Source organism: Bos javanicus, chromosome 1 (assembly GCF_032452875.1).
Source record: "Bos javanicus breed banteng chromosome 1, ARS-OSU_banteng_1.0, whole genome shotgun sequence".
In the NCBI taxonomy this organism is placed as follows: Eukaryota; Metazoa; Chordata; class Mammalia; order Artiodactyla; family Bovidae; genus Bos; species Bos javanicus.
Genome location: NC_083868.1, coordinates 140989259 through 141016718, shown reverse-complemented (window position 1 = coordinate 141016718; position 27460 = coordinate 140989259). Strand labels below are relative to the sequence as shown.

The 27460-nt window shown below is 41.8% G+C and overlaps 1 long non-coding RNA gene across 1 annotated transcript; it reads left to right on the top strand.

Moving 5' to 3' along the window:
* Window positions 1–2344: 2344 nt before the first annotated feature.
* Window positions 2345–26105, top strand: LOC133250607 (uncharacterized). The gene is made up of 2 exons (XR_009737360.1): window positions 2345–3661; window positions 25379–26105. It is a non-coding gene; the product is annotated as an uncharacterized LOC133250607 (long non-coding RNA).
* Window positions 26106–27460: the final 1355 nt, after the last annotated feature.

Sequence of the window (27460 nt, the reverse complement as noted above, 5' to 3'; positions counted from 1 at the left end):
AAAGGACATTTCTTGTGTGTCTAAATGGGGTGACAGTGAGCCCCCATGAATGAGGCTCCAATGCAGAGAGCAAAGGAGGGTCCTTTGTACACTTTTCCCCTGGATTACCTGGGATGTTAGTTCCTTATTGCTGTTATGACAACTACAATCCTAGTTGCTTGAAATAACACCCAATATTTACAGTTTTGGAGGTCAGAAGTCCTGAAATTAAGTGGTATTTTTAGGGACAAAGGTAGGGTTTGTTTTTATTCTAAAAGAAAACTAACTCCTCAGGGATGTTGACAAAGGAAGGGAATATTTCACACTCAGAGAATAGACACCAGGGTGCAAAATGGTGAGTGTTTTGCCTCCATACAAGTCCCCGTCTTCTCTAGGAGCAGAGATGAGAAGCAGACAGCTGAAGCAAACAATCAAACAAGCAACTCTGACTTAGGAACCCTGTAAATATGGTTAAAATCTAGGTCTGATTCCTTCCAAAGTCTCAAAGGCAGACTTTGCCTTTGCCAGCTTCTAGAAGTCTCCTGCATTTCTTACCTCATGGGCCTTTCCTCCATCCTTAAGGACAACAGCAGAGCATCATCCAAGCTCTCTCCCATCTCTGATGTAGACCTCTGCTTCCACCAGCACATCTCTCTGGATCTCTGATCCTCCTGCCTCCTTCTTATAAGTATCATCGTGATTATATTGAGCCCAACTCAGATAACCTGGCTTCCCAGGTGGCACTAGCAGTAAAGAATCCACTTGCCAATGCAGGAGATGTAAGATACTTGGGTTCAATTCCTGGGTCATGAAGATCCCCTGGAGGAGGGCATGGCAACCCACTCTAGGATTCTTGCCTGGAGAATCCCATGGACAGAGGAGCCTGGGGACTACAGTACATGGGGTCCCAAACTCCAGTCACACAACTGAAGTGACTTAGCGTGGCACACAGATAACCCAGGAAAGAGTCCCCATCTCAGGAACCTTAACACATCTGCAAACTCTTTTTTTAACTGAGAGATAACATATTAACAAGTCACATGAAGTAGGACATGAGCATCTTTAGGGGCCATTACCCTGTACCACATGGAGGGCCAGGAGCTGCCCCTGCAGCCGACTCTCCACAGGGTTGGGGAACCTGGCTGAGATGATTTGTCCTCTGTCATTAGGATTGAGCTACTGTCTGAATCCTGCCCTGCTTACCTATTTTCACCTTAAAGATAACAGTAGTAAAACCCTTCAATATTTCAAAGAGAGTAAAGAGCATCAATTCTGCAATTAAAATGTAAATAATCTCTATCCTAAGTGCTAATGTTACAGAAGGTGGGATCCAGCTGTTTGCTGCTCAAAAGCCAGTATTTGAGAGGCAATTGGTGGAAAGGAATGTTTGCATTATTACAGAGGGCAGCAACCCAAGAGGAGGGCAGACTCGTGTCGGTAAGTTGACTCATCTCTGTCAATCAGTGGGCAGGTGCTTTTAAGAGGGTGTTTCAGGGTGTACAGGCAGAGGGAGGGGCTCCATGCAGAAACTTCACAGTCAGCTCTGACCGTCATCTGGAAATTGGTCATCGGTGGTGTGAGCAGAATATCTTGATTGTTTTAAGTACAGGTAGTCTTCAGTTCCAGGGTCGGTTTATTCCCATTTCTTTGAGGCCAAATCTCAGAACTGTGGCAGCTTATATCATGGCTACAGTCTGGTCATCATGTAGTTAACTGTTTGTACCTGGTGGGGGTTTCAGCATCTCTAAGACAGCTCACACAGATGGCTCTGAATATTATCTATAGCTCTTGAGGAGGAACTAAAGGTCCTTGACTATGCTTCGGTTCGGTTCAGTTCAGTCGCTCATTCATGTCCGACTCTTTGCGACCCCATGAATTGCAGCATGCCAGGCCTCCTTGTCCATCACTAACTCCCGGAGTTCACTCAGACTCACGTCCATCGAGTAAGTGATGCCATCCACCCATCTCATTCTCTGTCGTCCCCTTCTCCTCCTGCCCCCAGTCCCTCCCAGAATCAGAGTCTTTTCCAATGAGTCAACTCTTCACATGAAGTGGCCAAAGTACTGGAGTTTCAGCTTTAGCATCATTCCTTCCAAAGTAATCCCAGGGCTGATCTCCTTCAGAATGGACCGGTTGGATTTCCTTGCAGTCCAACGGACTCTCACGAGTCTTTTCCAACACCACAGTTCAAAAGCATCAATTCTTTGGCGCTCAGCTCTCTTCACAGTCCAACTCTCACATCCATACATGACCACAGGAAAAACCATAGCCTTGACTAGATGAAGCTTTGTTGGCAAAGTAATGTCTCTGCTTTTCAATATGCTATCTAGGTTGGTCATAACTTTCCTTCCAAGGATCTTTTAATTTCATGGCTGCAGTCACCATCTGCAGTGATTTTGGAGGCCCCAAATATAAAGTCTGACACTGTTTCCACTGTTTCCCCATCTATTTCCCATGAAGTGATGAGATCAGATGCCATGATCTTCATTTTCTGAATGTTGAGCTTTAAGCCAACTTTTTCACTCTCCTCTTTCACTTTCATCAAGAGGCTTTTGAGTTCCTCTTCACTTTCTGCCATAAGGGTGGTGTCATCTGCATATCTGAGGTTATTGATATTTCTCCCGGCAATCTTGATTCCAGCTTGTGCTTCCTCTAGCCCAGCGTTTCTCATGATGTACTCTGCATATAAGTTAAATAAGCAGGGTGACAATATACAGCCTTGATGTACTCCTTTCCCTATTTGGAACCAGTCTGTTGTTCCATGTCCAGTTCTAACTGTTGCTTCCTGACCTGCATACAGGTTTCTCAAGAGGCAGATCAGGTGGTCTGGTATTCCCATCTCTTTGAGCGTTTTCCACAGTTTATTGTGATCCACACAGTCAAAGGCTTTGGCATAGTCAATAAAGCAGAAGTAGATGTTTTTCTGGAACTCTCTTGCTTTTTCAATGATCCAGGGGATGTTGGCAATTTGGTCTCTGGGTCCTCTGCCTTTTCTAAAACCAGCTTGAATATATGGAAGTTCACGGTTCACATAATGCTGGAGCCTGGCTTGGAGAATTTTGAGCATTACTTTACTAGCGTGTGAGATGAGTGCAATTGTGCAGTAGTTTGAGCATTCTTTGGTATTGCCTTTCTTTGGGATTGGAATGAAAACTGACCTTTTCCAGTCCTGTTTTCCAAATTTGCTGGCATATTGACTAAGCTTACTGATGAAACTATTATTATTATTATTTTGTCTGGTTTGACTGCTTTCCTTTTACTCTGTATCTTCGTATTTCTCTGATTAAACTTATTGGCAAAAATTTTTCTACAGACGAAAGGCAAGTGGAGGCCATGTTGGGGAAGGACCAGAGAGTTCTGCTCTGTTTCACTGGCTTTTCATGGGAAAAGGCAACTAGACCTTTATGAACAAAACCAGCACTCTCAAGACTTCTGATTCTCACAGGTGTGTTTTTTCCAATTACAGCTCTTGGAAATATTTGCATGACCTGCTAGCTGTCCTGCTTCAAAAGGAGCTGATGGTGCTTCCCCAGCCTTTTTTATTTTTTTCAGAATTCCACTTCTGATATGGAGAGGTTGCAAAGAGTCAGACATGACTGAGCGGCTGAACTGAACTGAATCGAATCTGAAAGTTCCGTGAACTGGTCCCAGCAGAGGGCAAGGCTATTGATTTTGTGCTCTGGTATGCTTTTTCCTTTCTCAGAGCTTAAGTCGCTTTCAACAAACAGTGAGAGAGGTTTGATTACCTCTGGAAACAGAGGGCTCGGGTATGTAATCAGTGTTTCACTGGAAGGAAAGGCTAAAGCCTGAGTTTGACCCAGGCTAGTGTGGGCAGGCTCAGTCATGTCCAACTCTTTTGCAACCCTGTGGACTGTAGCACACCAGGCTCCTCTGTCCATGGGATTTCCTGGGCAAGAATACTGGAGTGGGTTGTCATTTCCTACTCCAGGGAATCTTCCTGGCCCAGGGATTGAACTTGCATCTCCTGTATTCCCTCCATTAGCAGGTGAATTCTTTACCTCTACATTACCTAGGAAGCCCTGAGTCTGACCCATAGTAGATATTCAAACACTGGGAAATGCTGGTGAAGATTGGAGAAAATTAAAATTTGGATCTCCTCTCTGGGTTGATAGCACTATGCAAAATTGCCAGCTTAAGGGTGTCTTTTGGGCTTCGCAGGTGTCTCTAGTGGTAAAGAACCTGCCAGCCGGTGCAGGAGACATGAGATGCAAGTTCGATCTCTGGATTGGGAAGATCCCATGGAGAAGAGAAGGGCAACCCACTCCAGTATTCTTGCCTAGAATCCTGTGGACAGAGATGCCTGGCACCTGCAGTCCATAGGGTTGCACAGTGTTGGACACGACTGAAGAGATTTAGCACACATGCAAGGTTTTACTTTGCTTTCAGAATTTATTATTTTTGAAACATCACTCATAAGATTTATGTAAAGTAAATATGTGATTGACTTATTCATAATGATTTTATTTTCAAGAATGCCTTGCTGTTATCCACCAGAACAACACACTGCTATAAACATGGTGAGAGGTGCAGGCCAGAGGGATTGATCAGGACTTGACCATTTATTTCCTAAATTCTCCTGCCCCAGTAACAGGAAATGTCCACCTCAGCCTCTCATTCCAGTGGCAGGGCTTCCCATTCCCACCTTCAACGTGAGGTCAAAGGATTCCTCAAAACAGTCACATCTTTCTGCTAATGGCTAAGCTATTTTCAAAGGAGAATTCTGGCAGTGTTCTCTCTCTTCCCACCTGACTATTCATTTCTCACACTTGAAGATCTATGGAAACTTAAATTTCCGTAGAAAGCCCAGGAAAGAATCCCTGGTTTGTAGCACTGTTATCCGTATCATAATATCAGACATGTCCTTCCCTTGGTTGTTCATGAACTCTTTGAGAGCAAACAAGTTGCTATTGAATAAGTGTTTCTTAAATACTTTTATTAAATGAAGTTAGGAATAATAATAGCTTCCCTTTCTTTTCCCCCTATTTTCCTCCTCAGCCTTCCTCCTTTCTCACCTGACCCTCCTCCTCATTCCTAACATTTCTTAAGCATTAGCTACATGGCAGGTGCAGGGCTTAGTGCTTTATGTATTTTAAAAGTTAAGGAATTTCCCCGGTGCTCTGGTGCTTAAGATGCTGAGCTTCCATTGAAGGGGGTGTAAGTTCAACCCCTGATCTGGGAGGTAAGATCCCACATGCCCTATGACATAGAAAAAAAAAAATTTAACTTTGTTGAGGTATAATTTACATGCAATAAAAGTAAAACCTCTTGAAATACATGTTTCAAGAGTTTTTATGAATTTATAGTCATATAACAACCACAATCATGTCATAGAACATTTTCATCACTCTAAAAATTCCTCTTTTATCTATTTGCAATACAGGCAGCCAATGATCTGCTTTCTGTTACCGTAAGTTAGTTTTGCTTTTCTAGAACATCATGGGTCTGGAATCATCATTATGCATTCTTTGGGGTTTGATTCTTTTCCTTAGCATATTTTTGAGAGTCATCCATGCAGTTGCATGTGTCAATAATTCATTCCTTCCCTCTCTTCTTCTTCTTCTTTTTTTTTTTTTTACTGAGCTGTATCTATTTTGTGGATATGTTATAGTTGATTTACCTGTTCACCTGTTTCCAACAGTTGGGCTGTTTCCTGTCTTGGGCTGCTTTATCTATAATAAAGCTGGTATGAACATCCATGTACAAGTTTTTATGTGGATGTCTATTTTCATTGTGATAAACACTTAGGACTGAAAGTGTGGGTTGCATGATAAGTGTATATATAACTTTCTTATTTTCTTCAAATATTGAAAAAAATATAGCCATTATTTTCAAAAATATTTTTTCCTCATTATATTTCTGGCCTCTCTTATTTTTCCTAGAACTCCAATGGTCTTTATGTTAGAATGATATGATTATTGATGATATCTTGATATAATATCACACTCTACTGAAGCTTTTTTTCTGATTTTTTTCCCTCTAGAGTTTGAGTAGATTGTATTGCTGTCTTCAAGCTTATTGACCTTGCTTCTTGTGTTCTGAAGTATCTAACTTACTATTTTATTTATTTAGTGAAATTTTAATTTCAGATACTGTATTTTTTAAATCTCTAAAAGTTCTACTTGGTCTTTTATTTATATTTTTATTTTACTCACAATATTCATGTTTTACTTTAAATCCTTGAACATATTTATATTATTTATAGTAACTTTTTAATGAATTTTCTGCTCATGTTGTTATTTCTTGATCTGTTTCTATTGATAGATTCTTTATTTTGGTTCTTGATTGCATTTTTCAGCTCTTCTATGTGTTAGTAATCTTTTAATTGTTGTGTTTTATGCTATTGAGCACTGAGTTTTGTTGCTTTTTAAAAGAGAATATTGAAATTTATTCTAGTAAACAGCTAAGTTACATGTAAACCTGCTTGGTCTTTTCAAGTGCTTTTAAAAAAGATTATGTCATGGGTTAAAGTAGCCCATTTTTAGAGCTGGTTTATTCCCCCTACTAAGATGAAGCCCTTCTGATGTCTGTAAGGAATGCCCTATGTATGTAGTGAGCAGCTATTGCCTGGTGGATACCTGAATAATTCCCAGTCATGAGTGAGCTCTGGAAATCTTTGAGCCTATGGTTACCAAAAATCCACATCCCAATTCCAAAGAAGGGTAGCACTAAAGAATGTTTCAAACCATCGGGACAATTGCACTCATTTCCCATGCTAGTAAGTTCATGCTTAAAATCTTGTGTGCTGGTTTCAGTATTACACAAACCAAGAACTTACAGATGTCCAAGCTGGATTTAGAAAAGGCAGCAGAACCAGAGATCAAACTGCACCATTAAGAAAGGAAAGGAATTCCAGAAAAACATCTACCTGTGTTTCATGAAACATCACTTCATGGGAAATAGATGGGGAAACAGTGGAAACAGTGTCAGACTTTATTTTTGGGGGCTCCAAAATCACTGCAGATGGTGACTACAGCCATGAAATTAAAAGATGCTTATTCCTTGGAAGGAAAGTTAGACCAACCAAGACAGTATATTAAAAAGAAGAGACATTACTTTGCCAACAAAGGTTCATCTAGTCAAGGCTATGGTTTTTCCAGTGGTCATGTATGGATATGAGAGTTAGACTATAAAGAAACCTGAGCAGTAAAGAATTGATGCTTTTGAACTGTGGTGTTAGAGAAGACTCTTGAGAGTCCGTTGGGCTGCAAGAAGATCCAACCAGTCCATCCTAAAGGAGATCAGTCCTGGGTGTTCATTGGAAGGACTGATGCTGAAGCTGAAACTCCAATACTTTGGCCACCTCGTGCAAGGAGTTGACTCATTGGAAAAGACCCTGATGCTAGGAGGGATTGGGGGCAGGAGGAGAAGGGGACGACAGAGGATGTGATGGCTGGATGGCATCACTGACTCGATGGACATGAGTTTGGGTGGACTCCGGGAGTTAGTGATGGACAGGGAGGCTGGCATGCTGCGATTCATGGGGTCGCAAAGAGTCGGACACGACTGAGTGACTGAACTGAGCTGAACTGTTTCATCGACTTAGCTAAAGGCTTTGACTGTGTAGATCATAACAAACTGTAGAAAGCTCTTAAAGAGATGGGAATATCAGACCATCTTACCTGTCTCCTGAGAAACCTGTATGCAGGTCAAGAAGCAATGGTAGGAACCCTGAAAACTGATTGGTTCAAGACTGAGGAAGGAGTACCACAGGGCTATCTGTTGTCACCCTTTTTGTTTAACCCATATGCTGAGAACATCATGAGAAATGCTGGGCTGAGTGAGTTACAAGCTGGAATCAAGACAGGCGAGAGAAACATCAACAACCTCAAATATGAGGATGATATCACTCTAATGGCAGAAAGCAAAGAGGAAATAAAGAGGCTATTGATGAGGGTGAAGGAGGAGAGTGAAAGAGGCAACTTAAAAGTAAATATTAAAAAAACTAAGATCATGCCATCTGGCCCTATTACTTCACAACAAATAGGAAGGGAAAATGTAGAAGTAGTGACATATTTCCTCTTCTTGGGCTCTAAAATCACTGGATGGTGACTGCAGCCATGAAATCAGAAGGCAATTGCTTCTTGACAGGAAAGCTACAACAAATCTAGACAGTGTGTTGAAAAGCAGAGACGTTATTTTGCCAACAAAGGTCCATACAGTCAAGGCTATGGTCTTCCCAGTGGTCATATATGGTTGTGAGAGCTGGACTCTAAAGAAGGCAGAGCACCAAAGAATTGACACCTTTGAACTGTGATGCTGGAGAAGACTCCTGAAAGTCCTTTGGACAACAAGGAGATCAAACCAGCCAATCTTAAGGGAAATCCACCCTGAATATTTGTTGGAAAGACTGATGCTGAAGCTGAAGCTCCAGTATTTTGGTCATCTGATGTGAACAGCCAATTCATTGGAAAAGTCCCTGATGCTGGAAAAGATTGAGGGCAGAAGGCAAAGAGGGAGTCATAGGATGAGCAGGCTAGAAGGCATCACTGATGCAATGGACATGAACTTGGGCAGAGGAACCAGAGATCAGATGGCCAACTTCCATTGGATCATAGAAACAGCAAAAGAATTCCAGAAAAAACATCTACTTCTGCTTCATTCAGTATGTTAAAGCCTTTGACTGTGGACCACAGCAAACTGTGGAAAATTCTTCAAGAGATGGGCATACCAAACCATAGCTTTGTCTGTATGGACCTGATGGATGATATCACTTAGCTAACCATCACTTAGCTTTGTAAGTGATTCATTCATTCATTTAGCAAACACTGATCACTTTGCTCCAAGCAAGAAAGCACACATGGTCCTTGTGCTTATTCTTTGTGTGAGTGTGTTTTATTCCCTTTATTTTTATAAAAAAAATTATGGATGTGTCATCCAGCACGTGGGATCTTACTCCTCTAACCAGGGATGGACTCTGTACCACTTGCACTGTAAGCAGAGTCTTAACCATTGAAGTTAACGTGGAGTCCCTGTACTTACTATTCAATGTGCAATTTCATGGTGAAAGGTTGTTGTTGAATCATGCGAATACACCGGGATTCTTGGCCGCCGGAGGAGAAGAATTCAATCCGGGGCCAGAGACGAGGCTTGATCGCTCAGAACTTTTGTGTAATAAAGTTTTATTAAAGTATAAAGGAGATAGAGAAAGCTTCTGACATAGGCATCAGAAGGGGGCAGAAAGAGTACCCCCCTGCTAGTCTTCAGCTGGATGTTATATAGTCACTAGCAGTCTGTTAATGAAAGAAAGGAATGTCTTAAAATTCAGAATGGCACCAGGCCCCTCACCCATAAGATGCATTTTGGGATAATCTTGGCACCAAATGGTTTATCCTGGGCCATAAAATGATTAACTTGAATCTTGAAGAAGGGCAGACCACCATACAAATGGTTTCATTTACATAGATTAGGGGAACAATATCTGAGTATAACATACTGGTTTGTCAAATAGGTTCTGGGCCAAGAGACGGAACCGACTTGGAGACAGAGTTTGGGGTAAAGGCATAGTACATTAGCATAGCTTAAGACAAACATTCCCATAAGAAAAAGGCATTGGTTATCTCTAGGCTCAAGAATAGCTAACTTCAGGCTAAACCAAGTGTCATTATGGCAGCACAGTATTTTAAGAGAAACCTCCCTTTAAATTTGTATAGAGAAGGAAAAAATATTGCTAGTTTGTTTCCTCCTGCCACTTAAGACAGATAAAAATGTCTGACACTTGCAGGCTATTTCCTCCATTTGGAGACCCCTGGCCTTCCTGCCTGTTACCCTCTCAATGGTAATATGCAATAGACTGTTTGGTATATTGTCAAAGATTTGTTTAATTGATATCTATATGCAATTGATGTCATAAAGGTCATTGTTTATGTGTTGATGGGGGCCATCAGCCTCCTTCCCTGTTCTGTGTACTTCTAGAGGGTTCCTGGCTCATGGTTGTGTGTCTTTGACTTGGTTACTTCCCATGACAGGGACCTTGTTATCACAGAAAGCATTTTTACATCCCATTTTGGACTCTAGTTAACTGCAAAGTCCCCAGCCAGGAAATTAAATGGGTACTAGGTGGATGAAAAAGTATAGAGATTTTTCTGCAGAGTAGAAAGGGCATAGGGATCTTGGAAGCCACAAAGATAGACTTCATTTATCATTTTTCCCAGGGCTCAAGGGTTCTTTATCCTCAAGTCTTCTGAGTCCCTCTCTCTGTGTCCTTGCTAAGCAGCTAGATGACAGCTTGTCAGAGAAGCTGTGCAAAGAATTCACGTATGCTGAGTGAGTAGTGAGCTGGTGCCTGGCAGGGTCACCTCTGAGATTCTTCTGACTTCTGGGTTACTTCAGCTGGAGTTTTCTCTTTCCACTTCTCTTCAGAAGCTTTGTTACAGCCAGATCCAAACAAGTATAAAAGGCTAATCCCTGAAACTACACCATCCAACACATTTTGTTTTTTGTTTTCTTGCTAGAATTTATGAAAGGTTTATTTATGAAGCGTCTTTGCAATGTATGATTCAATTGCATCTGGCCTGATTCTACATTTTTCTTCTCAGATTTCTGAATCTTTGCTTCCACTCTTAAATTCTACTGTATGCAGTTGATCTGGAATCTCAGAGCAACAAGACTGTTCTCAGCAGCGAAGTCCCTAGAAATCCATGCCTTCATGCTTCCATTTTTCTCAGGCATCGCTAGTGGTAAAGAACCTGCCTGCCAATACAGAAGATTTAAGAGATGTGATTCCATTCCTGGGTCAGTAAGATTCCCTACAGGAGGGCATGGCAACCCACTCCAGTATTCTTGCCTGGAGAGTCCCATGGACAGAGGAGCCTGGGGGGCAGTGGTCCATAGTGTCACAAAGAGTCAGACAACTGAAGGGACTTTGCATGGATGCGTGAATATTTCTATTTGGGCCTTGGACACGTAGTCAGGAAATACGGGTCTACTGTATAGGTGCTGTGTTTGCTACCTGAGAAGTTTCTTATGAAAGTTGCATTAATTTTAATAAAGCATTTTAATTTACTTTGGAGAAAATAACAAAAAAAATCTAATTGAAAATCAGGAATAAAATTACCGTGTGAATAACATTCCTTTATCACAGAGATTTCAGGCTTTGAATAACCTTGTTAATTCAATTCAGCAATGTGCCTGGGCCAGCTGAGCTGACGCCTAATCCAAGGAGACAATGGGGTAAATTGGATTGCCAGGAGCTAAACTCACTTCCTGCTGTGCTGGCCTCCTCCCTCAGAGCACAGCAGATGATGCAAGACCCTTGGCTTTAACCACAAATAGACCACCTACTCAGCTAACAGAAAAATATATTTTAAAGGTTTGTGGGTATGAGCCTTCAGAATAAAATACTATTATAGATTACTTTTCATGCAAATATTTAAAATGAAATGTAGGAGACAAAAATATTGATTGCTAAGACTGAAACACAGTTGTGTCTCTGCCACACCTAATGGTCAAACTTAATTCAGTTGTCTAGCTGGACTAGTCACTAGGCCCAATTTGCAAGTCTCCAGTGAAGGATTTTCAAATCTATCAGCAATCCTGGTAGAAAGTCCAGAATTGTGACCTTTAAAAGGTGTTATGCAGCAATTATATTAAAGAAGACTAAGTTACCCTCTATGGTCTTGTTACTCAAATGTTTTGGTCAATACACATTCTTAACATTCATCTAATTAATGCACAATAAAATTACTTGGTATGATAAAAAATGTGGTACTGTGTTCTGATACTTGGAGTGCATGACCTTTGTATAGTTAGAAAGTTAGTCTCCCCATTATTATTTTTTCTGCTTAATTTAACTACTTTGGCTGTTTGCACCTCTCATTAGCCATACATACATTGTGGTCCTCAAAATCAAGTAATTGATTCTGTAAGAAATTCTCTTAACATGGTCTTGCATGAACAGTACTAATTATTTTTGCTTTACATTCTTCACCTCAAGCCACATTCTGACCTCCTATCTTTTCTTTCTTTCTCTAGAGACTTAGCCCTGTACAAGAAAACAGATTGGCTTTTTGAGGGGAAAAACAACTTAGAAGATCGTCCAGATGATTGTTTTTAAATTTTTTTTTTCACTTTAAAATCCTTTGCTCAGTCGTGTCCAACTCTTTGCAACCCCATGGACTGCAGCACACCAGGATTCCCTGTCCATCACCAACTCCCAGAGCTTGCTCACACTCATGTCTATTGAGTCGGTGATGCCTTCCAGCCATTTCATCCTCTGTCATCCCCTTCTCCTCCTGCCTTCAATCTTTCTCAGCATCAAGGTCTTTTCCAATGAGTCAGTTCTTGGCAAAAAACTGTCAGGTGGCCAAAGTATTAGAGTTTCAGCTTCAGCATCAGTCCTTCCAATGAATATTCAGGACTGATTTCCTTTAGGATTGACTGGTTTGATCTTGCAGTCCAAGGGACTCTCAAGAGTTTTCTCCAATAGCACAGTTCAAAAGCATCAGTTCTTTGGCACTCAGCTTTCTTTAAAGGAAATCCAGAAAGCCACACAAAACACATACATTGCTTAGTTAGTCACCATAATAATGAGAAATGGAATATTTCCTGCCATACTGTAACAGGGAATAACAGAGAAGAGTCAATTTTGACTCTTCCTTGTTAGATATGGTTCTTTGGCTGATTTTGTTATTATAATCACACATGATGGCTGAGAATCCTGCCTCTCTGTCTATTAAACTAAAGTAGCTTTGTTCAGAACTCTGTTCACCTGCAGATGGCAGCAAGGAAGTTAACACATCCCCCTGCCCTAAGCTTGCCATTCCAGGAGATATTTGTAAGATTAAATGGCCTTTTTACTTTGTTTCCTCATTCCCCTCCATCTCTGATCCATGAAAGAACCTGGCATTCAGACCCCGACAAGATGGTTATTTTGAGACAATAGTCTGCTGTCTTCTAGGTCATCCCACTTTCTGGATGGTCATCCCACTTTCACATCCCTTGCCTCAACATCTCGTCTGTCTCTCAAATTCATTGGCCTGTCATGTGGCAAGCTGGGCAAGCATGGACTCAGTAACAATTTCAGTAAACAAAGATGTCACAGCCATCAGCAAATGCAGCTACCACGGTTGGTGAGCTGGTGAGCCTGAAGACAATCAGGAAGAAGAGTACCTGCCATCTGGTAGCCATCAGACAGCAGCCAATCCCTGCAGTGAGCCCCGAGGAACTCAGGATATGAAAACACAGAATTCTGGCCCCAGATAGCTGAGGTGCATGTCAAAGGAAGGATTTCAGTGGGCCCACACTCTTGCATCTTCCCAAACATAGAAAAGGGTTCACTTCCTTAACTTGAGTTATCTGGTTTTCTTTCATTAAAACTAATTTTTGATGTTTTGAGTACCTACCCTTTGTTGCAAAACTTCTATATAATCTGAATCTTTCCCTCACTTCCTTGGAGTACTTCCTCAGAGCTATCTGAAACACTCCTTCCTGGGCTGCTGTCCTCATTTTGCCCTAAGCAAAACTTAACTCCCAATTCTCATGTTATCCAAAGATTTTTCAACAATGGGGACACACTTGTAGCTTTTATCCAGATCAAAAGTAGCATCATTCATCCACACAGACTCTTCTCCATGTGTATTTTTTCCATTGCAGCAAACCCCCCAAAAGTAGTCCACTATTCTGACTTTTATGACAACTTCCTTCCAATTTTTTAAAGTTTAATGTCCAACTTTGGCTCCCTAAATAGAATTGCTTAGTCTCATCTATTTTTTTTCCTAATTTGACAGTTCCTTAAATATCTTTTAATTTACAACCTTCCTAATGAATCTGTCTGCCAATACAGAAGACACAAGAGACATGGGTTTGACCCTTGTGTTGGGAAGATCTCTTGGAGGATAAAATGGCAACCCACTCCAATTTTCTTGGAAAATTCATTGGACAGAAGAATTTTGACTGTTGGGCTATAGTCAATGGGGTTGCAAAAGAGTAGGATACAACTAAACAACTGAGCACACACCTGATGGAAATATAGCCAGCCCGCTGCCTCTGAGGATGTGGAACCAACCTGAGGCCCAACTGCAGGGGACTTGAGCATCCTTGGATTTGAGCACTGGAGGAAGATTTTGTGTGTACAGAGTCTGTTTTGAGGGTTATTAACTTGAAGATAGCACTGGGCAGGTTGTAGGCCTTATTTTCTACTATTGTTTTATTGTCTTGGGGCATGGTGCAAACAACATGTCTCAAAGGCCAAATAACATATTTGGGGGGTTATTAACTCACTGAACTCACTGGGCAGGGCATAGGTCTCATTGCCACCATTGTTTTATTGTTTGGGGCCATGTCTCCCGCTTCTGTTACATGGTTTTGTTGCTAAGCAAGTTAGCTTAATTTTATTGTTAAGCAACCAATCTGACTTTGATGCTAAGTGACTTATATTGCTTTATGAGTCAAGCAGGCCCACATTGTTGCAGAATTTTCCCATTACTTTCTTGAGTGATCATTAGTCTTACTGTGGTCTCCCAAATCCCCCTAAAGTTCCCTCTCTATCTACAATTCCCTAATGGGGTATCTAAGCTAACTATTTGACATTCTGTTTGATGATTTCCTTTATATTTGTTAAAAAGAATATCTTTATAAGGAAGACTTCATGTCTACTATCTGGATGCTCAGTAGCTTTGTTCATATAGAAACAGCAGTAAATATTGTGTGTTCTTTTTAAACAGCTTTCAATATTTGCTTTACCTTTCCTCATTCTTTTCCAGTTTTTAAAATAATTAATTGATTTTCTATCATTTTCCAAAGGTGATCAGTAGTTTTTAAAATAATATGTAATTATATGAAAGAAGGGATATAAATATATTTGATAGGTTTTAATCCACGGTACTGCTATTGAAGCTCAAATTGCTTCATGTTGTTGGCTAATGGGAGCTTCTGCAACTTGTCCTTCATTTGACATCATTCTAGTAATTTTTGTAGCCCCCATACTTTACGATGTGAGAAGTATTTTAAGCTTTTTCTAGTGCATTTCCTTGTCCCAAACTTGAAATCATCCATTTCTATAAGAAATATTTTATTTTAATGGATAATGTTATTTCCAATAACAAAGCAATAATCTGGTTTGAGGGATGCTGATGCTATTGGAGTCAGCCATTCTTTCAAAGACTCCCAGTGTTTTTAATAAAAGCATATGTAATATGTGCATGTAGACACACACACATACATTCTTTTTTAAAATTTATTTACATATGGTTTTTTTCACTGGGTCTTCATTGCTATGTGTGAGCTTTATCTAGTTGTGGGAAGTAGGGGCTAATATTTGCTCTGGTACACAGGCTTCTCACTGTGGTGGTGCCGGGAGCCGGCATATTGCATATTGAGTGCATATTGCATATTGAGTGCAGCACTTTCCACAGCATCATCTTTCAGGATCTGGAATAGCTCAACTGGAATTCTATCACTGCCAGGAGCCAGCATGAGGAACTCCGCCCAAGACAAAGGTCATGAGGAAGGAGGCACGGCATACGCAAAGGCGGGATCGAGCCTCAGGAGTCCCCCTGGAAATTCTCGAGCATCTACTCCCAAAACCAGAGTCTGCCTACTTTCTGCTTTGTGCTTTCACCTACACCTCTGACTTTATGGGGGGCTGTCCCCCACTACCTCTCTCTGAAAAAGAGTTAGCTTACAGCTCCAGTTAATAATTCCTGGGTGTGACAGTGTTTCAACCTACAAACTCCTTTGGAAGTCCTCTAGCCTGCCTAAATAGGTTTTTCCGGCCACATGTGATTGTTCAGAGCCTCCCAACTGTGAGAGGCATGAGATGTTCTAAACTGTCTAAATACAGATTCCTTTGAGCAGTTAAAAGATTGATTAGAAATTGTATTGGTGAAGGGTTTTTCACTTATTGGGCCAATGTTTGCTGCTAAGTCTCCATACTCCTTACCTACTGTGTCCTTGGCAGTGTATTGATTGATATAATGGGTGTATAGAAATGTAAGTAGTAGCCTCAATGTTTGTAACCTTGGACCCTTGAGTTAATTCTTTTCTTGATTGAGCCCACCTCACCTTTGCACTATAGGAATGCAGCTTTGTCCAATGCTTTTTTGGAGGCTGGTGCCTGACTTTGGAATAATCACCTTTAGAGAAAGATAACTTTCTTAAAATGTTAACAGGCCTCCTGGCCAGAAGATGATGTAATTCACCTGAACTTTTGCATATGGTAAGTTTGAAAGCCTGGCTTTGATTAGGACCAGGAACTGCTGTCCTTGCATGACTCCACCCCTTCCCCCATTACCCTCTATGCACAACTTAAGGTATAAAAACTACTTTGAAAAATAAAGTGCGGGCCTTGTTCACTGAAACTTGGTCTCCCCATGTCGCTCTCTCTCCCAAATTCTGGCTGAGTCTCCATCTGGAGCGTGGAACCCGCCAAGCTTGCTAATTATGCCTGGGCTTCTAAGATCCGACTGGGGAGGCCTCAGTGTCTCCTCTCCTTCGGGAGAATGGAAGGACGCCTGCAGCCTACGTAAGTGGTGCAAACTTCTTGTCTTGAAGTTTTATTGGTCTCCCGCGTAAACCAAGCTACTCAGCCTCTTTTCTCCACTGAATTTTCCTACTGAGCTATCCTCATCCTATTACTCTTTATATCTTTGATAAATATTTAAATAAATAGGTCGCCTATGCCATCTCTCCTTCGAATACCCTGGATCAGCCGGGGCTGGACCCCGGCATGGTGGCTTCTCTTGTTGCAGAGCACAGGCTCTAGACGGGCGGGTTGCAGCACTCGGGCTCAGTAGTTGCAGTGTTTGGCTCTAGAGCATGTGGGTTTCAGGAGTTGTAGCACATAGGCTCAGTAGTTGTGGTGCACAGTCTTAGTTGCTCCGAAGTACGTGGAATCTTCCCAGGACAGGGATCCAACCCGTGTCCCCTGCATTGGCAGGCAGATTGTTATCCACTGCACCACCAGAGAAGTCCAGTCTTTATGAGTGCATACTGATACTTCCAATTGAAAATAAAACTACCACACATTCTTCCCATGCCTTCTGCCTGCTAAGTTGTTTCAGTCATCTGACTCTTTAAGACCCTGTTTACTATAGCCCACCAGGCTCCTCTGTCCCTGGGATTCTTCAGGCAAGAATACAGAAAAGGGTTGCCATTTCCTTCTCCAGGGGATCTTCCTGACCCAGGAATCAAACCCAGGTCTCATTCGTCTCCTTCATTGGCAGGCGAGTTCTTTGCCACTGGTACTAACTGGCAAGCTTATTTTCTTACCATATGATCTGGCAATTCCCTCTTTGGTATTTACCCAAAGATGTTGAGAACTTATATCCACACAAAAACCTGCAACTGGGTATTTATTGCAACTTAGTTCTTAATTCAGAGAAGCCAATGGCACCCCACTCCAGTACTCTTGCCTGGAAAATCCCATGGACAGAGGAGCCTGGTAGGCTACAGTCCATGGGGTCGCTAGAGTCGGACACGACTGAGCGACTTCACTTTCACTTTTCACTTTCATGCATTGGAGAAGGAAATGGCAACCCACTCCAGTGTTCTTGCCTGGAGAATCCCAGGGATGGTGGAGCCTGGTGGGCTGCCATCTATGGAGTCGCACAGAGTCAGACACGACTAAAGTGACTTAGCAGCAGTGGCAGCAGTTCATAATTGCCAAAACCTGGAATCAATCAAGATGTCCTTCAACCAGTGAATAGTACATAAGACTATGACATGGACTAAGAGATGCACTAAAAAGAAATGTGCTATCAAGTCATGAAAAGACATGGAGAAAACTTAAACATATATTACTAAGTAACCAAGCCAATCTGAAAAGGCTACATCCTGTGTGATTACAATTAAATGAGACACTCTAGAAAAGGAAAACTATGGAGACAGTAAAAAGATTAATAGTTGCTAGGGGCTGAAGTAAGAGGGATGAAAAGCTAGAGCACAGAGGACTTTTAGGGCAGGGAAATACTCTGTATGATACTATAGTGATATATGCATGTCATTATATATTTGTCAAAATCTATAGAACATACACCAAGAGTGAGCCGTACTATAAACTATGGACTCTGGGAGATAATGATGTGTCAGTGTGGATCTATCAATTGTAAAAAACATACCTTGATAGTGGGGGATGCTGATGATGGGAGAGGCTGGGCATGTTGGGGGGGGCATCTCTGTACTTTCCGCTCATTTTTTCTGTGAACCTAAAACTGCTCTAAAAACAAAACCTTAATAAAAATATGAACAAATCATAAAGATGCTTGCTCCTTGAAAGGCTAGCTATGACAAACCTAGACAGCGTATTAAAAAGCAGAAACATCACTTTGTCCGCAAAGGTCCAAATAGTCAAAGCTTTGGTTTCTCCCAGAGAAGGCAATGGCAACCCATTCCGGTACTCTTGCCTAGAAACTCCCATGGATGGAGGAGCCTGGTAGGCTATAGTCCGTGGGGTCGCTAAGAGTCAGACACGACTGAGCAACTTCACTTTCACTTTTTACTTTCATGCATTGGAGAAGGAAATGGCAGCCCACTCCAGCATTCTTGCCTGGAGAATCCCAGGGACAGCAGAGCCTGGTAGGCTGCAGTCTATGGGGTCGCACAGAGTCAGACATGACTGAAGCAACTTAGCAGCAGCAGCAGCATGGTTTCTCCAGTAGTCATGTATGGATGCGAGAGTTGGACCAGAAAGAAGGTTGAGCACCAAAGAATTAATGCTTTCAAGCTGTGGCGCTGGAGAAGACTCTTGAGAGTCTACAAGGATATCAAACAAGTCAATCCTAAAGGAAGTCAACCCTGAATATTCATTGGAAGGACTGATGATGAAGCTGAAGCTCCAATACTTTGGCCATTTGATGTGAAGAGTCAACTCATTGGAAAAGACTCTGATGCTGGGAAAGATTGAGAGCAGGAGGAGAAGGGGATGACAGAATGAAATGGTTGGATGGCATCACCAACTCAGTGGTCATGAGTTTGAGCAAACTCTGGGAGATAGTGAAGGACAGGGAAGCTTGGTGTGCTGCAGTCCATGTCACAAACAGTTGGACATGACTTACTGACTAAACAACAAATTATAAGCAAACTACAGGGAGAGGCCCTAACTTCTCCTATACTACATCTGTTTCTCCTTTCTCCCAAACTAAGAATCCTGGCTCTCAATGACAAAGAGAATGACAGACATAGAATGCCCATAATTGCATGTTTATTCATCCCACTTTTCACACAGAGTTCTCAGAATAGCAATACTAATACTATCATCACCAATATGATTACTGGATGTTGTAAACATCTTGTTTTCATGGCTGCCCCCATTTTTCTATGATACTAGATCTCCATTGTCAGAACATGCAGCCTAGTCATACCACCTTCTTGCTTTTCATTCACATTGAGACTTAATCATAGAAGTAACTATATGATCACCACAGTGCTTATATCAGCATCTTAGAGTCATTTTGGTTTTTTGAAGTCATTTCCTTAGAAAGTACCAAAAGAGGGCTCATGAGTGATGATACCAGTTTCTCTGTGCTTTTTTATATTTGAAAGTCAGTTTGTTTGACTATTAAACTTTGATTCACATTTTCTTTCATATTTTTGTACTGTAGTTATTTTTGAGTTATTTTCTCTTATAGATTACTATAAGATATTGAATATAGTTCCCTGTGCTATACAATAGATTCTTGTTGGTTATCTAGGCTCTCTTGGGGTGCAGGTGGACTCTTTACCTTCTGAGCCACCAGCAAAGCTCATTTTATATGTAGTTGTGCCTATATGTTAATTCCAACCTCTTAATATACCCGCCTCTTCCCCCTTGGTAACTATAGATTTTTCTATGTCTGTGAGTCTATTTCTGTTTTGTAAATATGTTCCTATTTTTTCTTTTTTTTTTTAGATTCCACATACAAGACGTATCATAACACACTTATCTTTGTCTGGCTTACTTCTTTCATATTTTAAATGTTAGTCTATTTCTTTTGGTGTAAACCATTCCTGCCAAATCTCCTGTTATCGATTCTACTTCCCCCCTTACAGTGATCTTGCTCTTTTGCCTAGATACCTGTTCATTTCCTTTAAGTTCAGTAGTCTTACTAGGGTGTATCTTGGTCATTCTGGGTCAGTATTGTCAAATACATGGCGTCTTTTTCAATCTGTAGCTTCCATGTGTAGTGTGTGAATGTAATTGTTTTGCAGACATATTTTTATGTGCAAAATTAACTCTCAGCATTTTATTGTACAGTAGAATGGATTCTGGAATTCTGCAACCAAGTTTGGGGAAGACTGTAGAACAAGGCTCATCAAACCACAGCCTGTGGACTGAATGCATACAACTTCCTGTTTCCTCGTGGCCCACAATCTAAGAGCAGTTTTTATGTTTTAAATAATTAAATTTGAAATCGTTGCCTAAGTTCCTACATAATATCCTCCATTTTGCCTCACGATGCTCAAAGCCTAAAATATTTACTCTCCAACTTTTAAGAAAAAGTTCGTAGACCCCTTTTTCTAAAAGGACCATTGCAATAAATGAGCGGAAGTACCCAGCAGATAAGATGAGGCCCATCCAACCGTGACCTGTCCCAGACACTGTAGGCCTGCGTGTCCTGGCTCCTTGTGCCTTAGACAAACTCTGCTAGAACTTCCTGTAGAACCCGTAATCCTGTCTCTCTCTCTACCTCTCTGGATGCTCCTCTCCCTGAGGGGGCCCATGAGTTAGTTCACATTTAAAAGCTCCCTGGGAAATGTTACTCATTCAGATAATTTTTCATCTTTAGAGGGAATAATGACTTTAAGACAAAGGGAATGGTATTTGATTTTTAATACCTAGATTCAGCCTCTGTGTGTGTGTGTGTGTGTGTGTGTGTATAAATCTGTGGTGTGGTTGTGTGTGGTCTCTTTGTGTGTGTGTAGATGGTGACTGCAGCCATGAAATTAAAAGACGCTTACTCCTTGGAAGGAAAGTCATGACCAACCTAGACAGCATATTCAAAAGCAGAGACATTACTTTGCCAACAAAGCTTCATCTAGTCAAGGCTATGGTTTTTCCTTTGGTCACGTATGGATGTGAGAGTTGGACTGTGAAGAAGGCTGAGCACCGAAGAATTGATGCTTTTGAACTGTGGTGTTGGAGAAGACTCTTGAGAGTCCCTTGGACTGCAAGGAGATCCAACCAGTCCATTCTGAAGGAGATCAGCCCTGGGATTTCTTTGGAAGGAGTGATGCTAAAGCTGAAACTCCAGTACTTTGGCCACCTGATGCGAAGAGTTGACTCATTGGAAAAGACTCTGATGCTGGGAGGGATTGGGGGCAGGAGGAGAAGGGGATGCCAGAGGATGAGATGGCTGGATGGCATCGCTGATTTGATGGATGAGTCTGGGTGAGCTCTGGGAGTTGGTGATGGACAGGGAGGCCTGGCGTGCTGTGATTCATGGGGTCGCAAAGAGTCGGACACGACTGAGCGACTGATCTGATCTGATCTGATCTGATGTGGTATGTATGTAGGGTGTGTGTGGTTTCTGAGTGTGTGTGTGTAGTATGTGCATGGTGTGTGTGTATGTCTGTTTCTGTGTGTGTGGTGTGTGTATGTGTATTTCTTTGTGGTGTATGTGGTATGTGGTGTATGTGTGTGTGGTGTATGTGTGTTTGGAGTGTGTGGTGTATGTGATATGTGGTGTATGTGTGTTTGGAGTGTGTGGTGTGTGTGTGGTATGCGGGTATATGTGTGATGTGTTTCTGTGTGTGTGCAAATAGTATGTGTATGGGTATGTGGTGTGTGTGTATGTATATGTTTCTGTGTGCTTGGTATCTGGGAGCTTCTGCGTATGTGTGTGTGGTATGCGTGTGTGTGTGTGTGTGTGTTTGGTGGTAATGGTGTGGCAGACCAGGCCTTTCCTTAGCCTCTGATGTGCATGGTGGCTTTTCCCTGGATTCACCATGGGAATTGGTCTATGGACCTCGTGGGTGGTTCCAAAACGTGCCCAATATCCCCCTGGAAGAGCAAGCCTGGGTGGCAGGTGTTCTGGAAGAAGGTAGGGGCAAAGGCTCTTTCTCACCCCCACCTGTAACTCACCTCCATCTCCCAGACTCAACCAAGGGCCCTCAGGGCACCAGGATACAGACCTCAGGGTCTGCCATGATTTTTTTGAGTAAGCCCTTAGTAAATGGAAAGTTAGATCGTGTTATTGGATAGAAAGACATAATCTTATAAAAATACTGATTATTTCAAATGAGAATCTCAAGAGGATTTGGGGGGAATAGAATTAAATAATCATATGGGGGGGGGAAGCCTGAAAACAATTAGAACACTAATGAGAGAAATTTACATTTTAGAGTCATCAAATCAATATTGTTTTAACATACCAATGGATGAATTAATGTAATAGAATAGAGAATCTGAAAGTCAATTCTAATACTATATAGGGAAATTTAATTTATGGTAAAGGTTGACATTTATTTGAAAAAGTCAACTTACTTGAAAAGTGATGCTGGCACAAATGTACTGGTTGTCTGTCTGGAAAAAAATAACTCCTATGTCAGGCCATATCCCTAAATAAATTGCAGATAGATTAAGGAATTATGTTTTTGAAAACTCAAAGTAGTAAAAGTGGTTCTAAGGGTAAGGTGATTTTGTTAACAAAATGGAAAAGTCACAAAGTAATACATAACACATATACATCTATATAAACACTCATATGGTAGGAAGATGTCATGCTGTGGTTGTTCAGCTGCTAGGTTGTGCCTGACTCTCTGCAACCCCATAGACTGTAGTCCACCAGTCTCATCTGTCCATGGGATTTCTCAGGCAAGAATATTGGAGTAGGCTGCCCTTTCCTTCTCCAGGGGCATCTTCCTGACCCAGGGATTGAACCCAAGTCCCTTGTGTCTACTGCATTACAGGCAGATTCTTTACCATTGAGCCAACCAGGAAGGTGCCATAGACAAAACAAAAAGATAGATTCATAGTTTTGGAAAATGTATTTGTGGTAGGGATGATAAATAAAAGCTTTAATGTCAAAAATAACAAGAAGAAAGGGAGCAGCACAACAGAAAAATGGACTAAAGGTGAACAGGCAGACTGGAGACTCAGCCCCAGGAGGCATGGGTGGCGCAGACTGTGGGGGGAAATGTCACTTCCCACCTCAGGGACTCCTGTGCCTCCAACCCATGCTCCTCTTTACCCTCCTCATGTGGGTGCTGGGTTCCCCCTCCACACCCTGCCCCACCTAGAAGCTCCTACATGTCCTCAGAGTCCCCTCTCAGAGTCTGCCCTGCATCCCAGCCAAGTGTCCCCACCTTCACCTCACAGCTGTTGCATTTTCCTGCAAAACTGGTGGATTAAAAATCTGCTTCAGATTCCATATGTAAAGTATTGACTGACATATATATATATACATATACACCATCATGTGTAATTTAGACAGCTAGTGTGAAACTGCTGTATAACACAGGGAGCTTAGCTTGGTGCTCTGTGATGGCCTAGAGGGGTGGGATGGGAGGGGGAAGGAGGTTCAAGAAGAAAGGGATATATATATAAAATTTATATATATATAAAATTATAGGTGATTTGTGTTGTTGTCTGGCAGAAGCCAACACAAAAGCAATTATCCTCCAACTAAGAAACAAAGCTGCTTTAAAAACAGGAAGAACTGGCAGCCATGTGCCTACACCTGAATTGCTGCACTTGCCTTCCTGAAGCTTCTGAGTGCTCCCTCCCTGCCCATACCCCAGATCCCTGTCTGGCCTGTGGGCATTTGAGCTTGAAACCATAGAATCTGGCCTCTCACATGCTCTGGGCCCTCTGGAGTTTGTCTTGGTTTAGAGTCTGCTCTATTAGAGTGACCCTGAGGTTTTTGGAATGACCCTACTGTGGGCATTGACTGTGCTTAAAGCTAAGTTTGCTTTGATGGTTTTTACGGTTTCTACCTTTAGACTCAGTAGATCTGGTTCCTGGATTCCCAGGTCCTGAAAATGCGAGTTCTATGGTCTATACCTACATATCATCTCTATCTATCTATCTATTTATCTATCTGCCTATCTATTTCTATCTATCTACCTGTCTATCATGTGTCTGTCTCTATCATCCATCCATATCTATCAGTTATCTAATTACAACATTATGATTTATAAATATATATATATATATGTTTGACCATTCAAGACCCACAAGCCTTTGGAATTTCCAGTGTTGAAAATAACAAAGTTTTCTCCTCTTATGTTAATGAGGTGACTCTTGGACTCTTCATTAACATAACAAGAGACATCTTCCCATGCCTGCTTTCTGCATCTCTTCCATCTGACTGTTCCTAAGTTGCATCCTTTTATAATAAACCAGTAATCTAGTAAGTAAAATGTTTCTCTGAGTTCTGCTCCAGAAAATTAATGGAACCCAAGAAAGATGCTGGGAAAGATTGAAGGCAGGAGAAGAAGGGGACAACAGAGGATGAGATGGTTGGATGCCATCACTGACTCAATGGACAAGAGTTTGAGCAAGCTCCTGGAGATGGTGAAGGACAGGGAAGCCTGGTGTGCTGCAGTTCATGGGGTCACAAAGAGTCAGACGTGACTGAGCGACTGAACAACAGCAAGAAAGGGTCTGTGGAAACCTCTTTTCTGTCTGTCCCTCAGAAGCACAGGTGACAAGGTGGACCTGTGATTTTCATCTGAAGGGGTGGGGCCATTTCCTGGGACAGAGCCCTTAACCCATGGGATCCGGTGGAATCTCTGAGTAGATGGTGTCAGAACTGAGTTGAATTGAATTAAATTGTAGGACACTTCACTGGTGTCATACAATTGCTTCTTGTGAGTGTGGGGAGCCTTGCTTCTTACACTGGAATTGGTGTCAGGATCTATTTATTATCTATCTTCTATCTCTATCTATCAGATCTAGTCCCTTAAATCTATTTTTGACTTTCACTGTATAATCATAAGGGATTTGATTTAGGTCATACCTGAATGGTCTAGTGGTTTTCCCTACTTTCTTCAATTTAAGTCTGAATTTGGCAATAAGGAGTTCATAATCTGAGCCACAGTCAGCTCCCAGTCTTGTTTTTGCTGACTATATAGAGCTTCTCCATCTTTGGCTGCAAAGAATATAATCAACCTGATTTCAGTGTTGACCATCTGGTGATGTCCATGTGTAGAGTCTTCTCTTGTGTTGTTGGAAGAGGGTGTTTGCTATGACCAGTGTGTTCTCTTGGAAAAACTCTATTAGTCTTTGCCCTGCTTCATTCCATATTCCAAGGCCAAATTTGCCTGTTACTTCAGGTGTTTCTTGACTTCCTACTTTTGCATTCCAGTCCCCTATAATGAAAAGGACATCTTTTTTGGGTGTTAGTTCTAAAAAGATGCTTGCTCCTTGGAAGGAAAGTTATGACCAACCTAGATAGCATATTAAAAAGCAGAGACATTACTTTGCCAACAAAGGTCTGTCTAGTCAAGTCTATGGTTTTTCCAGTGGTCATGTATGGATGTGAGAGTTGGACCGTGAAGAAAGCTGAGCGCTGAAGAACTGATGCTTTTGAACAGTGGTGTTGGAGAAGACTCTTGAGAGTCCCTTGGACTGAAAGGAGATCCAACCAGTTCATTCTAAAGGAGATTAGTCCTGGATGTTCATTGGAAGGACTGATGCTAAAGCTGAAACTCCAATACTTTGGCCACCTGATGCGAAGAGTTGACTCATTGGAAAAGACTCTGATGCTGGGAGGGATTGAGGGCAGGAGGAGAAGGGGACGACAGAGGATGAGATGGCTGGATGGCATTACCGACTCTATGGACATGAGTTTGAGTGAACTCCGGGAGTTGGTGATGGACAGGGAGGCCTGGGGTGCTGCAACTCATGGGGTTGCAAAGAGTCGGACACGACTGAGTGACTGAACTGAACTGAACTGATCCTCTATCTATCTATCTATGTATCATCAGTCTATCTATTTGTATACACATATATTTACATGTACAGAACAACATTTGTGTATCCTGCATATGAATATATGTATGTATGTGCATACACATGCACATATGTGGGCCCATACATGTATTTTTACATTTAACACATGTGTACAAACATATTCTTTCTCAAATGTATATCTATGGATCTCCATCTCTATCTATAGTGTGCTGCAGTCCATGGGGGTTGCAAAGAGCTGGACGCGATTTAGCAACCGAACAATAAAAACCAACAATAGCTTGTATGCTGTTTTCTTCTCAGGAACTAGGATCTGATTCTCCTAAGCCGCAGACTCTCCTGTAGTTTATTTATGGGATGCATTCATCCCTCCTCCACTTTCTCTGATTTGGGGCTGGCCCTCCAGAGCCTCACTGTGAATTCCCAGTGGGCCTCAGTGGGCCTCCATACCTGCTAGTTCTTCAGAGGGGCTCCAGTCTCATTGGCTCTTAGGGAAAAAACAAACAAACAAGCAAACTTGGCTCATATTTTTAAAAAAGCTTCTTTTCCTTATGATATATGACCTGTCGATCTTAATATTCCTTATCTGCAAAACAAATTAGAAACACTTTTGAGGTAAACCACTTAAAACATATGTATTTATTTTTTAATTATAAGATTTTAATCAAGCTTTCAAGTCTGTAGTTGAGATGCAGAAGACTTCTCACATTGGGCTTAGATTTCATCAGAAATAAACTGGCAACAAGACAGGACTCCTAGGCTTGCATCTCAGACTCCATTGTCTCTGGGTTCTGGCTGGTATTTTGGCCACATCTGCAAGATACCCTGGCCTGACTCACTTGTTCCTAATTCTTCTCTCTCAAAAGATGTTTCAATGGGGCCATTTTTTTGGTATTTGTAGCCACCTGATGAACTGCCTCATTCAGTTTTTCTAGATCCTCCTGTCAGCTGATTGGACCGTCATCCAGTCAACTCTTGATATAATTTCCAGGCTTGACTCAAGAAAGTGGCTATTTTCCCCAATCTGCTCTTTTTGAAACCCTCCCAGAGACAGTGGTTTTCATCATCTCAAAACCAGCTACCCAGCCTGGCGGCCCCATTTGCCTCTCTCACTAAGAGTCTCATAGCTGTGTTGCACCAAATGGCAGGTTTCTGGAGAGAAGCTGAGCTGGCTGATCCACTGCTGCAGGTGAAGAGAAAGGACTTCATGAAATCCCAACAGCATCTGTAGGTGTGGAGCCTTCCTGCTGGGAATCCTGCAGGTTTGCCCTGCTGAAGCAGAGATGGCCCTTCTAACACTTTCTCTGTTTCTCTAGTTGCTCTTTTCTGCTGCACGTGTGCAATCTGAATCCTGCCTGTGTTTGCTCCTGCTGCTATCCCAGAGAGTGGCCATGATGGTGATGTACAGGTACAGCTCAGGTCTCATCTTGAGCTCGAAGAGCTACTGTTGCAGTGAAAAAGAAGAAAAGAGGAATGAGTTTTTCTTTTTCTCCCTGAGAACAAAGAAGACGGAGAGAATAGTGAGCAGACCTCACTGCTAGTTTTCACTTTAACTGTTGCTGATTAGGACCAGGACAGATTTTCTCTTCTTGGACTCCAAAATCACTGTGAATCACCATTGGTGACTGCAACCAT